Source organism: Miniopterus natalensis, chromosome 15 (genome assembly GCF_054644295.1).
Source record: "Miniopterus natalensis isolate mMinNat1 chromosome 15, mMinNat1.hap1, whole genome shotgun sequence".
Taxonomy (NCBI): Eukaryota; Metazoa; Chordata; class Mammalia; order Chiroptera; family Miniopteridae; genus Miniopterus; species Miniopterus natalensis.
The window spans coordinates 7,179,289-7,193,100 of record NC_142095.1 but is presented as its reverse complement, the minus strand read 5'-3'; the positions used below and the strand labels follow the sequence as shown (position 1 = coordinate 7,193,100).

Genomic DNA, 13,812 nt, shown 5'->3' with positions numbered 1-13,812 from the left:
CGAGAGCCGGGCCCGCGGCTGCCCGGAGGCCCGCAGCGGGGAGCGGGCTGGGGGCGCCGGGGAGGGGCCGCGCTCGGGGCCGGAGGGCGGCGGCCGGGCCCGGGTTCCGGTCGCGCGGCTCCTCGGGGCCCTCGGGGCGCCGCTCGCGGGGAGGGGGCCCCGGGCGCTCGGCCGGCCGGCCGGCGCGGGGGGCCGGGGCTGCGCACTGGGGTTTCGGTCCGGGTCTCCGGCCGCCGCCGAGTTTGGGGGAGGGACCCTGCGCCTCGGGATGCGCCGGGGCCGGAGTGGGGGGCGGGGTGGGGCCGGGGTGGAGGGGAGCCCCGCCTTCCCAGTGGGGAGTTGGGGGGCGAGCGCCGGGCCTGGGACGCCACCCTGGGTCCCCTCTGCCAGGGGGACAGGGCCGTGGACTTTCTCCCCGGATTCCCTGTTTCGGTCCTAGGGACGAGCCGTTGAGCGCATTCGCGAGAGCGAGATTGTGAGTGTTGTTCCCAACGCCCTGCCTGCCTGTGTGAGTTTGGCGCTGGCGCTTATTTAAATCGAAGCAACTTTAAACCTTAGAGGAGCCAAACTACTAGCGCAGACGGTGCGATGCGACAGTGGGATTTGCACAGATCAGACCCCCGCCTGGGCACCTAGGTTTTGGGGCGCCCCGCAGGTGAGCGAGCGGGGAGTCCGGGTCGGCGGCGGTGGGTGTGCGACCCCAGTAAGGACGGGGCGGGGGCGCCTGGCTCGCTGCTCTGACCACGGAACCGCGGGCTTCAGCCTCGGGCTGCTTCGAGGATTTTGTTCGTGGGAGTTACTTATTCACGTAGTTGTGTGTGTGTGTGTTTTGTGGCAGCTGTACTTGATTTTTTAGAGCACGTTTGCTTTTCAGCGGAGTGGATTTTTCCCTCGCGACGCAGTTGGCCGAGTGAAACTGAAGCCCCGCGACTCCTCCCCGCGTTTTGTCCGGGGGCAGAGAGGACGGTGACGGCGGAGACTTTCCCGCGGAGCCCTCGCCGCCCCGCCGGCCCCGCTGGTCCGGGAAGCGCGGCGGCCCCGCGCGGCGCCCCGGCCTCCGCTCCCCGGGAGGCAGCTTTGTCTCGCACTTTGTGTCTCCCAGACATCGGGGGGCTCCCCTCCCCCCGTGGGTGCGCGGTGAATGGAGAGGGACCGGCCCGCTGGAATGCAGGGGTCGGCGGAGGGAAGCCGAGGCGGAGTGTTCGTGAAATGAGAGCTTTGTGTCGTGAATGGTGGTGGCTTAGACCAGACATCGACTGGGGGAGACGGCTCTCCTTTGATAAAGCCTCGGCCGGTGCTCTTCGGATCGCTAAGTTACTAAGTATTTTGTCTGGAGTTTAGAAAGCTGCTTTACTGTTGTCCCTGGGTGAGCATTCGGCACCTTCAGGCGTCTTCATGTTGCCTGGTCTCCGTTCTAGGAAACACTAGGCATAGCTTGAAATGTTATTTGCATATTGCTGCTGTTTTGCCTTTGCTTCAATTAGTGACAAACTTTGGAGGCCCTTTTTTTTTTTTAGTCTGAGCTAAGACTGCTACTACATTTATTCTACTTTTACGTTTAAAGCCACAAAATCTAGATTTAAAAAAGTACCATCAAGAGTTTGTTTGATAATATGCTTTCACAAAACGTGATTCATTTACACCCAATATTCATTACTTTGACCTAGTCTTTGTTTTGAGGGCCACATACAAGAACAAGGCCCAAAAGTGATTGCAAAAGTAACTTGAAAAACTTGCAGAAGACTATTCAGAAGGATTAAAGGAATGCTGAGACTACTTAAGTCTGAAGTCCTTGAGGGGAAAACAAAAAACTGTGCTAGAAAGTTTAGTATAGCTTGTAATTTAGAAATCCTTGCAGAGTCCCAGGCCTGAGATTCTCCCAGAGGCCAGAACAGTCATTTTAAATAGCTTTCAGGAAGAACCAAGTTTTTAAAAATAAGGTGGCTAATAAAAATTGAAGCTGTAAACAGTATTCATGTGTCAAGAAGCATTCAAAAGTTTTCTTTCTTTTGAATTGATTATCTGACTATTTCCTTTACCAAGATTATTTTGTACAAAAATGTATTTTCCAATATTAAAACTTAAACTGTGAATTGAGCTTTCTGTTAACTAGTGATGACTGGAGTAAAAATTATACACACAAATGAAGCTCTGTTTTCATAGATAGTTCCCTCCTCCCCCTCAGCAAATTTCTCAAAGGTATTTTGAGTTGTGGTGCATGAGAGGAAATTATCTGCAGATAGTTTTTTGTTAGGAGGGGTGGGAAAAGGAGTGTAAATATGTTGAAAGTATGGACGTGGAAAATTCAGAAGTTTGAATATCGCTCTTTTATAAGTAGTTGTGAAAATAAAACCCCAGAAATGGACTATATAAATATATTCAGCTAATTGAAACTTTTGTATTATTGAAAAGAAACAATATATCTGTCCCATCATAACTTAAACTTGTTTCTTTTCCATCATTTAGTAATTAATGATAATAATTGTAGATGAGTCGGGGGTTTTACTAAGTTTGTACTTTGAGCTTGTTTGGAAGCATGCTTGATTGCTAACCCAGGGCAGAAATGATGAATGCTTTTAGAGCAGGGCACACTTCTAATAAAAAGCGTTGCTAATTCTTTTGTGGTGCTACCAAATCAACAGACTTGTGGCACTGTTTTTGAAAACATTAGTTGTATTAATCTAGTGGTTTTTTTTAATATCCTTTTTATTGGGAATACAATATATTTTTGTTGAAACAGCTTGACTAAAAACATTTTTATACCATAAAAGTATGTAGTGAACACAGACTAGGAGCTACTGCTTAGTCCAGAGCATGTAGCTATCGCCTCTTGTTACCCTCATTGAGAGGATCCTCATCTGCAGAACCAGTTCTCTTTATTCAACAGACTATTGTTTGTGTAATACTGTTCTAATTATGAGTGGGATAGCTAACTAGGCTAGTGGGCTAAAATAAATATATACTTAGTTTCCACAAAAGGAAAATAGATGATTTGTGTTCATTGAAAATGAGTAGGAGTTAACTCATAGAGTTTTTCATCACATAAACTCAGGAGAAAGTTCTTTATTTCCTTTGTTAACTTAAGAATGCTGCTTTTGTGTTTCATGCAAGACTGGGCTTGACTTAGTTTGAAACTTAGATCCGGCTGTTGAGACCTGAACCCTGCTATCCTTGGAGTATGTATATAATCTCCTTTCTCCGGAAGGAAAAAAGCAGCTCTTACAAGAGAAAATCAATCACAGTAGGACCCCTTTTTTAGAGAGTAACTGCTTTTTTTGAACTTTTAAATTGTGGGCATCTATTCTTTTAAGAGACATTTCCTCACTCCCAAAGTCTCCTTCAAACCTCATGGCAGTAGAGTGAGAGTAGTGTTGGGGCATGTTTTTATTGCATGCTTTGGTCATGTTGAGTGCCCTCCAGTGGATATAATATAATGCTTGTTATCCCCCTCCCCCCAGTAAGTTCATGTGTAATATATTTATGAGTAGTTGTGATAAGAAAGAATCAATAAGAAACCTTTTGAATTCTAGAATAATTTATTCATATCAATACTGCTAATTAAAAGGTTGGCTTGAGAAAATGTCATCTCAACCAATATTTGTAGGGAAAAGGTCAAAGTAAAATTAGAGATTAAATTTTTTTTGGTCAGTTTAGATAGGCAGTTCTGCTTAAATATATCACAAATCAAAAAACTCAATATAATAAATTTGGGAGTAAAAAGATTATAATGTTTAGCCATGCTAATGAATTGTAAAAACTATTAATTCTCAGAAAAAAGTTAATAAAGTGAACACAGTAAAACATGAGTAGGTGCTCAATTCATTTATATTATTGAGGAATGCATGTCTGTGTTAGATGGTAGATAGAAACAGCTAGTTGAGTCAGTATATGTGAACTCTAGAAGAAAATGACCTTGTGACTATAGGGTCTCATTTGTATGGAGTTGTGGGCTATGATGCACTATACCAATATTTTGCTCTTTAAAGTTTTGTTGTGGGTTTTTTTTTTTGGTTTTTTAAAGAATAGTTTATTGATTTTAGAGAGAGAAACATCAATGTGAGAGCACAACATTGATCAGCTGCCTCCTGTTCGTCACCTACTGGGGATCGAGCCCTCAACCTGGGCATGTGCCCTTGACCAGGAATGGAACAGGCAACCTCCTGATGTCCAACTAACTGAGCCACACAACCTGCCCTTTAAAGTTTTCAATAGGAATCTTTATCCATACTCGTATGTTAAAGCTCATGCTATTTCTATTGGTAATATTTTTTGAAAATATATAGGGTGTCCCCCCCCCCAAAATGTATACACACTTTGAATGATTATAAAGTCAGTGTTTAATAACATACAGTTCATTTTCAAAATTTAAAAGAATCTACAGAAATGAATAATTGTTTTGTCAACACCTGTTTTCAAACTGATGACAGTTCTGGTTCTGGCACTGCTGATAACACTAAGCAATGGAATCTCAAACATCAAGAATCATTTCGTGCCCGGCTGGGCGTGGTTCAGCGGTTGAGTGTCGACCTAGGATCCAGGCGATCGGGGTTCGATTCCCGGTCAGGGCACATGCCTGGGTTGCGGGCTCGATCTCCAGTCGGGGGCGTGCAGGAGGCAGCTGATCAATGACTCTCTCATCATTGATATTTCTATCTCTCTCTCTCCCTCCCCTTTCCTCTCTCTGAAATCAATAAAGATACATTTTTTAAAAAAAGAATCATTTCGTTTGGTTGGTATTTGTGCACCCTCAATTTATCAGCTGTTGCTGGATTTGTACCGTACACGTTATCTTTTATGTATCCCCATAAGAAAATCTAGTGGATAAGTTTTATTTGTTCAAAGCTTAGTCTGGCTTCACCCATTATTTCAAATCAGTCAAACCTGAAAAGGAGTGAAAATTAAGCGAGTTATCAGCTGTTAAAGTGTGTATACTTTCCCGTGTGTCCCAAAAACATGTATATACTTTTTGAATAATTATAAAGGCAGTATTTGTTCTCCAACTGCATTTTCAAACTTCAGTAGCATTTTAGGATGAATTTCCTTTGTTCAAAGCTTAGTCTGGTTGAAAAGAAAAAAACATCAATTGAGCTGTCTGCTGTTAAAGTGTACAAATGTTTTTGGGACACCCTGTAGTTTCAGATTGGATCCTGGTTAGTAACAAGAATTAAACCAATTCTAAATGAACTTTTGGAAGTCAAATGGTCATTTATGAAAAATTCTGAGTTTAGATTTATTTATTTTTGCTTTGTCATATGGGTGGTTGAAATGAAATTTAAAAGTTCACAGAGTACGGAGGGAAATGATAGTGTTACTGCTCTACTTTGCTCTTGAACTTTAATATAATTTTGTGGGAACATTGATAATGGTCATTGACAAATGTTATATCTACATTTTTAACACGAAGGCAAGAATGTCTCAATTTTTTTATGTAAATAGTTATTGCAGAATGGATTGTGGTCCTTCATAAAGGATCGTACTTGAGAATGTGCAGGTTGATGCAGCATTTACTGTCTGTGAGTCAAACAGCTTCTGTTTTAATTTCCCAAGATTTTTATGAGATGAGAATAGACTTGAAAGTTCTTTTAAAAATTATGTGCATAAAGCTTATTGAGAAAAATTCTACCTATTAGGGACTTAATTTATTTTTTGAAATTGGCTATTCATTAATATAGCATCCAACAATTTGACATTCAAGAAAGTAAGATTGCTTTCACAAGCCTTGTAGGATTGATGTTATATTACAGTGGGAATGGCTGCTCAGTGTCTCACAGGCCAGGCAGGTATGGGGTAACTGGGACTCTGTTGACCAACAAATTGGAGAGCATATGTCCCATCTAAGCAACCAATCTCAGCAGCTCAGCTATTGTGTGGAAATACAGTTCATGTTGCTATATCATCTGATTTTCCCCCCCCCAAGAGAAGCAAGAAATCCAGATTGATGTGCATCACTTGATTTGCACATGTTGGTGAATAAAATTCATGTTTTAGTATATTATTCAGCACAAATTAAATACACCTATTGGTAGGATACTGCCAGTTGGTGATTTTTTTTTTATTAATGATCTTTCTAATTAACGATTCTGTGGATTTATATAACTTAGGAAATAAGATTTTTAATATTAGGTTCATGTTTAGGCATTTGGAAAATGCCTTGTATCAATTGATTACAGAGTGGGAACTTAAAAGCAGGTTCATATTAACTTGTTTGTGAAATCTGAGAAACCTGCACTTTCAGGTTTAAGGAATTAAGATGACTTGGGTTAAGAAAAAGGAGGAGAAATAACTTGTTCATTACCTGATCATCCTAAGTATAGTTTTTTAATAGTGTATTTTTAAAAAGTGGTCTCAAACTTAACCTATGAAGGCACTTAAAATGCTGGACAAATTCTGTGTATACACCATCACGTTGGCCTAAAGTTTTACTGACGTCTTTAAATCATATCCTGGTTTTCAGCTGAAGTCTGCATTTGTAAGACTAGATCCAAAATTTAAAAGCAAAGTTTAGATAATGAAAAGCTAATTGAATATAAATTTTACTTAAATAATGGCATACTGCAGTCAGAATAAGTTTATGCAGTCAGTTAAGTAGCTTTGGTTAAACCTTTTGCTGCTAGGACGGTTTTTCATCCCCAGAGTTCAAAGATTTGGGAGTTTATTTTCAGATTACATGTTTAAGTGACAAACTGTATGGACTGAAGATGCAAACATAGGCTAACATTGGTTTTAAGAAGCATCATGTGAAACTAGTGTTACAGGCTCCCGTTGTTTTTATATGATGTGGTATAGAATGCGAGCAAAACCGATCAGTGGACTTTCCACAAAACATTTATTCCAGAGGGGCTCACCCCCTCGCCTGTCACCCAATCCCCATGTAACTTTACAGAGCCTCTGTCAAGTTTCTCTTGTAATCCAGAAATTTCCTGCCTCTGCTTTCTTTTAAACTTGTTGAAAAGGCTCTCCCCACCCCCCTGTAATAGGTTGAAGAGTGTGAACAGCTGGATGATGCTGGGGTGAAACTGCTTCATAGTACGACCCCTTTGCTCCCCTCTTTATTTCCATCTGTTAATTTCTTCACTAATATTCTCATGGTTTTACTTGTGATTTCATAATTTACATGTTTCTGGGCTGATACTTTCCTTTTAACTGATTTGTAATAGGTGTGTTAAGCAATTACAAGTAAAACCTCGATATAACAGGCTTATTTGGGCAAGGGGCTATCCATTAAAGCCAAAAGTCTGTTATATGATGTTGGTTTTCCAAATGCATGTGTTAAAAAATTGACAAAATTAGTTAGTTTACCCATTTTTACTTATGTAGACATTTGTGTAATTAAGTATGTACGGAAAGTTTAACTTCACAGAAAAGTTTTCTATATGTATTACAGTAATTTTAAACTTACACTGAATAAGTGGTAAATGTGTACATTCACCAGTCACCGAGGGTAAAGACATGCACACAGCTGGGGTGGAGCTTAGTGCACATGGGTAAGTGGACCACATACAGATGTTAAAACTGCTGCAGAAAGTCATGCCAGGTGACAACAGAACCAATTACTACACGTGATGCAATGTGATCACGTGCTAATCATTTGCTGAACAAATATGAGCAGTGACTGGGATTTAAATATGGAGACTATAGTTGTAGATGTGTAATATTTATTTATGTCGGTGAAATTACTAGTGTTTTTTCCAACATATGGCCTATTTGCTAAACTTTATTAAAAATAACAGTGAATGAATAACAAAAAAATTTCCTGTCAATTTAATTATAAGCAAATCTTGGTTAAAAGCATTTTAAAATTAACAGGGTATTAATTTTCACATATGACATATGAACCAGAAATTTTGTCTGTTGAATCTGAAGTCCCTTAAATCGAGGTTCACAAAATCGAGAGTTTACTGTAGTTAAAAAAAATTTGGAGTGAGGAAGATGATATTTTTAACCTGTTCTAAGTTCTTTCAAGGTTATCACTCCTCATGGTAGACAAGCCATATCTATAATTAATAAGTCTGGTAGCTGATCTGGTTGGGAAGTCAGAGATGTGCAAAAGCTGAAGGGTTGGTTTAGTAAATTACTTTTAACAGGGTTTTATGGTAGCTGAAATAATTGTGATATATGTACATGTGTACATACACTGTATTGTACATTATATAAAAATGTGAGAAGTTAGATTTACTGCAAAAATTTCTTGGGAATGTAATTTGAAGATGATCTTAAATGATTGTAGTAATTCACTCTTCAGAGGGCCGAGGTGGTTATAAACAACCTCCCCTCCCCCTTTATAATTAAGTGGTTTCGGGTAAGGGTGTAGGGAGTGAGCCTGTCTTTTGAAGTTTTCAAACGAATTCCACATGAATAAGTGAGGAACAAGGGTTTCTTGAAATAATTTTTAATCCAACTAACTGTGAACCCCAAGTGTGTTTCCATTTCCCTGTGTAGAAAGTGCTAGCGTGGACACCTGAGTTCTTTCCCAAGTTACTGCTAGAATATAGCAATGTCAAAAGTTATTTATACCTAGCCTGGCAGGGCGTGGCTCAGCGGTTGAGCATCAACCTGGGATCCAGGCGATCAGGGTTCGATTCCCGGTCAGGGCACATGCCTGGGTTGCGGGCTCGATCAATGACTTTCTCATCATTGATATTTCTATCTCTCTCTCTCCCTCTCCTTTCCTCTCTCTGAAATCAATAAAGATATATTTAAAAAAAAAAAAAAGTAGGATATATTTAAAATAAAAAAAAAGTTAATTATACCTAATAGTTCATTTAGAATCAAAAGTAGACAGTGTTTTGTAGGAAATGTAATATGCTGACATAACACTCTATAGATAGATTCAGAAATTTAGCTTGTTTTCTGACATCTTGCTTAATTTTAAGGCTCATTTAGTTAAGTCCGACTATCTTATCTGATAGTTGTCCTCTGTAGGTCACTATTTCTTGCCTTAATCCTGTTGTTATTTTTCTTGGATCCTGAATCAGAGTGGCAGCCATTCTATTCCCCACAGAATGAGAAATAACAGGCTAGAAAGTTTAAAAGATTAGAAGTCTGGAATACCGGAAGACCATGGGTCGCTCACAACGTGATGATCGTTCAAGTACTATCGCTGATAGGTGGAAGCTGGGAACTAGTCAAGTTGGGTCTTTTTTTGTAAGAATACTTATTAATCATGCTTGAAGAATGCCCTGACTATATGCTAACGGGCCTCTGGTTTCTCCCACTGCCTTCATACCCCAGATCATATTACATTTCTCTAGAAAGCTCTGAGAAAGATTTTAACTTTCTCTTTGCTCCTCAAGCTAGTCCCCTTTCCCAGTCAGAAGCTAAGCATAACTCCTTCACTTTCTTACTCTCAATCTGCACTGAAGGCCTGTCTTTCTCAATGGAGGAAGTGTTATGCTCTCGTCAGAGGCCTGTTCTGGTGCATGTGTTTTCAAGGACTTTGCTCCTTTAGTTGGACCTTGCTCTTCTGTATCCTTTCCCTCTAGAGTGTTACCTCCGTTGCTTTTTTGGTCACTGTCTCCCGCCTTTATCATCTCCTGAAATCCATTTGCTGTGCTCTCTGGTTGCCAGCAGATCCCTTTTATTCTCTCTGGTCTGGAGTGTTCCATTCTGCTACTTACTCCAGCCCTAACCTAGTCTCTCCCCTACCAGTGCTGCCTCCTGCGGCTCTCCCCAGTGGCAGACGCTTCCCTCCTGCACAGCCTCTTCTGCAGAACCCGAGTAAAGTTTCCTCTGTTCCTCATGCTGCTGCCTGACCGTTCTTTTCCAGATACTCAGGCTGTGACTCTGATGCCATCAAATTATACCACCCACACCCCCTCTGTATTTTATTATCTACCAGCTTTCCTGGGCCGTCCCCTCCTTCCTTGAACAGTTACTAGCTTCACTGTCTTCTTTATTTCTAATTCTTGGTCCTTGGTGACATCGGTGTCCACGTAGAGCAGCGCCACGCAAAGCGTCATCTGGCCTGTGAACTGTTTACCAGTATGAATTGCCAGAATTTAAAACACCTATGTCTCCGAGTTCACTGTTCAGTTCATTTGTTCATCTGATTCTTTTTCTTATGAAGCAAGCAGTCAGTGTGTCAGTTTATAACATGGCACAAGCTATTAGGTGGTTATTGTCTGGCATTTAGAGTAACACGATATAGAGGATGCTTCCAGTATTCTGGCCTCTTTCTTCCTTGACTTCTTTTCCTCCAGTGATGTTACTTTTCGCTGTAATTCAACCACACATTCCCATTGTAGTATCCTAGAATACTGTGACTTTTACCACTAACTACTCCCCTCTCCAATCTCATTTCAAGTGCCCCACTCTTATTATTCCAGTAAATACTTCAATTCCAACAGCCCCACTGGGACCTACAATCTGCCTACCCATCCGCCTGAGCTGCTCTCCTCCCTCACCTCCACCCAGCTGAAATTCACGTTGAGTCACAATCACTCTCATATACACGCTCAGCAACCTTGTCCCTCCCTGGCTTCATGCCCACGGTCCCTGGGCTGTTACTCTCCTTCAGGACTATACTTTTTTTCCCCTCCTCGAACCTTTCATCACCTCCCCATCCTCACTCTTTCTGTTCCGTGTAGCGCAGTGGACACGGGAGAATTCCTGCGCTCTGTGCCTGTGTCCTTGGCCGCCCCTGCCACCATGGATGGAATGTGGGGATCCAGGGTAAGGATGGCCCGTCCATTGGTACGCTAGGCCCCATCCCTCTTGCCCTCAAGAATACTGTCCTCCCTCCTCTACTGGCTTTTCCTACCAGCATGCAAACATGATACCCTTTATCCCATTTAAAAAACCTCTCTTCCTGCCTGCCCTTTCACTCACCACCCTAGTCTGCTGCTTAAACACCTTAAAACAGTTGTGCACTTTCTCCCCTTTCCTGTTGAACCTGTCAGTGACCACATGCTATACATTTCCAGTCATCATCTCAACCTATTAGTAGCATTTGACACAGTTGCTGAAAACACTTTTTTACTTGTCTGCTAGTGGGTTTTCTTCATACCTAAGAAGGTGTTTCCTTCTTAGTCTCCTTGGCTGTCATCCCTCTGACCTCTGTTGAAGTGGCTGAAAGTTTAGTCGTTGGACCTCTCCTTTTTCATGGTCTAAATACACTTTAATCTCTTAGCTTTAAACAGTACTTAATCTACTTGATGATTTCCAAATTTATATCCTTAGCCTGGATTAGGGTTTAGTAATTCTCCATGGTTTCAGGAACTAATGGGGGTCTTGGAATTTATCCCCGCAGATAAGGAGGGTCTACTGTATTGAGGCCAAATTCTGGTTTAGCACGTTCCTGGTTTTAATGGCCTGGTGTTTTCCCCAAATACATGGTCTTGATGTGGCTTTCATATGCCATTTGTTCCCGTTTATTTTTTACACAAACCGGTTTTTGAAGATACAGTACCAAAAAAAAAGTGACTTAGTAACCTATCAACCCAGTTAAAACCCCTCTTGCTTACTGGTCTGCACATTTAGGTTTAATGTACTCAATTAAAATGTAAATTGACTTGCCTTTAGTTTATTTTCAGTGAAAATATGTATTAAATAGATGAGGGGGTTGGCTAGCTATTGCTCGCCACCTGTTTTTGTATGGCCCGAGAACTAAGAATGGTTTTTATGTTTTTTAAATGGCTGATAAAATATCAAAGGAAGGATAATATCTCATGACATGAAATTTCAATGAATTATATTTGCAATTTCAATGAATAAAATTTTATTGGTGTGCATAATTGTCTGTAGCTGCTTTTGTGCTATAATAGTGTTGAGTAGTTGAAGCAGAGCTTATGGCCTACAACGCCCAAAATATTTACCATCTGGCTGTTTACAGAAAGTTTGCTGATCTCTGTTACAGATGAGACACTTTCTTCCTCGGTGAATCTTTCATGTTCCTAAAGGCACTTAAGTCTCTCAGGTTATATATAATTGTTGTTGGCCATCTAAGCCCCCATATTACATTTTATTTGTTCTACTTTTTGAACATTTTTTCTCACTGGCACATTCAGTCCCTCAGATGCCTAAGAGCTTGCTATGTGCTCAGTACTTTGGAAACAGTAAGGGACTAAAGGTATAGTCCCAGCTATCACAAAGTTCACTCATCGAGCTTTTAAAAAAAAAAAAATTTTTTTAAGGTCACTGTTGTTGGTATGGTGGGGAAGGGAAACTCTTGTGACAAGTGGAGAAGAGGAAGGCCATTGTTACGTAATATAAAGCAATGCATTACTCCTCGAAGTGTTTTGAGTCCCTGCCATTAATTCTGCCTATAGCCCAAACCTAGAGATTAACATCTAGAAACTTTCTTGAAATAAAATCTTACATTTTCTTGGCATAACATACTCATTCTTGAAAATTCTGTGTTTCTCTTCAGCAATAATGTTGTTTCTAGGCACAAAGTAAAAATGTGGAGCAATTAAAGTTTTCGTAATACACGTTGGTTTTTGTGTGTGTGCCTTCCTTTTGCTATGGTCTCTATTCAGAGAATGTAGTTCTTATGATACTTTTATCTAAAAATTACTCACACTTGGATTTATCTGTAACATTGACTTTAAATACTAATTGTCTATAACTTTGGGGGATATATGGTTTGATTTAAAGCACACATGACTGAACTCAACAGACCAGCGTTTGAATTTTAACTGAACAGTTTAGTAGCTATACTCAAGCTCTTACATTAACTGCTGATTGTCAGTTTTTTCATCTGAGAACTTGAGAAATTATCAACAGGGGAAGATTCAATAAGATAACATTGGGCTTAGAACTGAAGTTGCTAGGCATTTAATTATGTCACCTTGTTAAGTATGTTAAGGGCAAAATTAGATGTTTACCGGATATTACAAGGCAACATCCTAAAACTGTGCTGTAAAAGATACTATTTAAAACAATTTAAGTGATTTAATCAGAAGGCTGGCATTACTTTATGATGCAACTGATTCTTACAATACTGCCACTTTAATAGAATAAGAACGGAATGAAAATCTGTTTAAATAACTAAAAAGTAGGGAATTCATTGATATAATTAAATACAGTGACATTTACCTAAATATAAAAAAGCTGGAATAAGTTTGATTTCCTTGCTTTTAGAAAACATTGGTTATTTTTTGAAGAATATGTCCCTCTTTCCTTTAGCAGTTTGTTTCTGCCTTGAGGTTCTAACCCTTGGCTGAGTAATGTTCACATTTCTTTTGCAAAAATTCCATTTTATAAGCCACTTAGCTTTTATGCTTAGAAACATTTCCTTAATGCTGTCTGTGTTTGGCTAACATATAGTGGGGCTAAATGATATAAAATATTTTCTTGGACAAGTATTTTTAATATCTGATATATTCTACCATTTGGTTCTGCAAATGTACGCAAAAGGGTATTTTAAGGTATGCAGATCCTTTGCTTATTATGTGTTGGATATTTATAGGAATCTGCTACGCCCTCCCACCTGGATGATTTACAGTCGCCTCCTAACTGCTCTCCCTGTTTTGCTTTTGCCCCTCACGGTCTTTTTCCCCCATGCAGATGCTAGAGTGAACTTGAAAAGGCCTAAGTCACCGGCCATGTTACTCCCGTGGCTTCCCAGCGCTCTTTGGATTTTATTTTACATCTCTATTGATCTGGTTCCCACCTCTCTTCATGGCATCCTAATTTCTTATTACGCTAGTAACCTTTTAGTACCTTTACCAAACACCTCATTCCTTCCTTTCCATTTGCTGTCTGCATGGAGTGTTCTGCCCCATCTTTACCTGGCTAGTCCCTCCTCTGCTCACGTCACTCCCTCCTTACCCATCTGTCTAGAAGAGCCCCCCTCCGCCGGTCCCGCTATTC

At 40.6% G+C, this 13,812-nt stretch overlaps 1 protein-coding gene across 1 annotated transcript in view; it reads left to right on the top strand.

The window, feature by feature from the left end:
• Nucleotides 1-13,812, top strand: part of CTNNB1 (catenin beta 1) — a 31,206-nt gene that overhangs the window by 186 nt on the left and 17,208 nt on the right. The gene's annotated exons all lie outside the window — the stretch shown is intronic.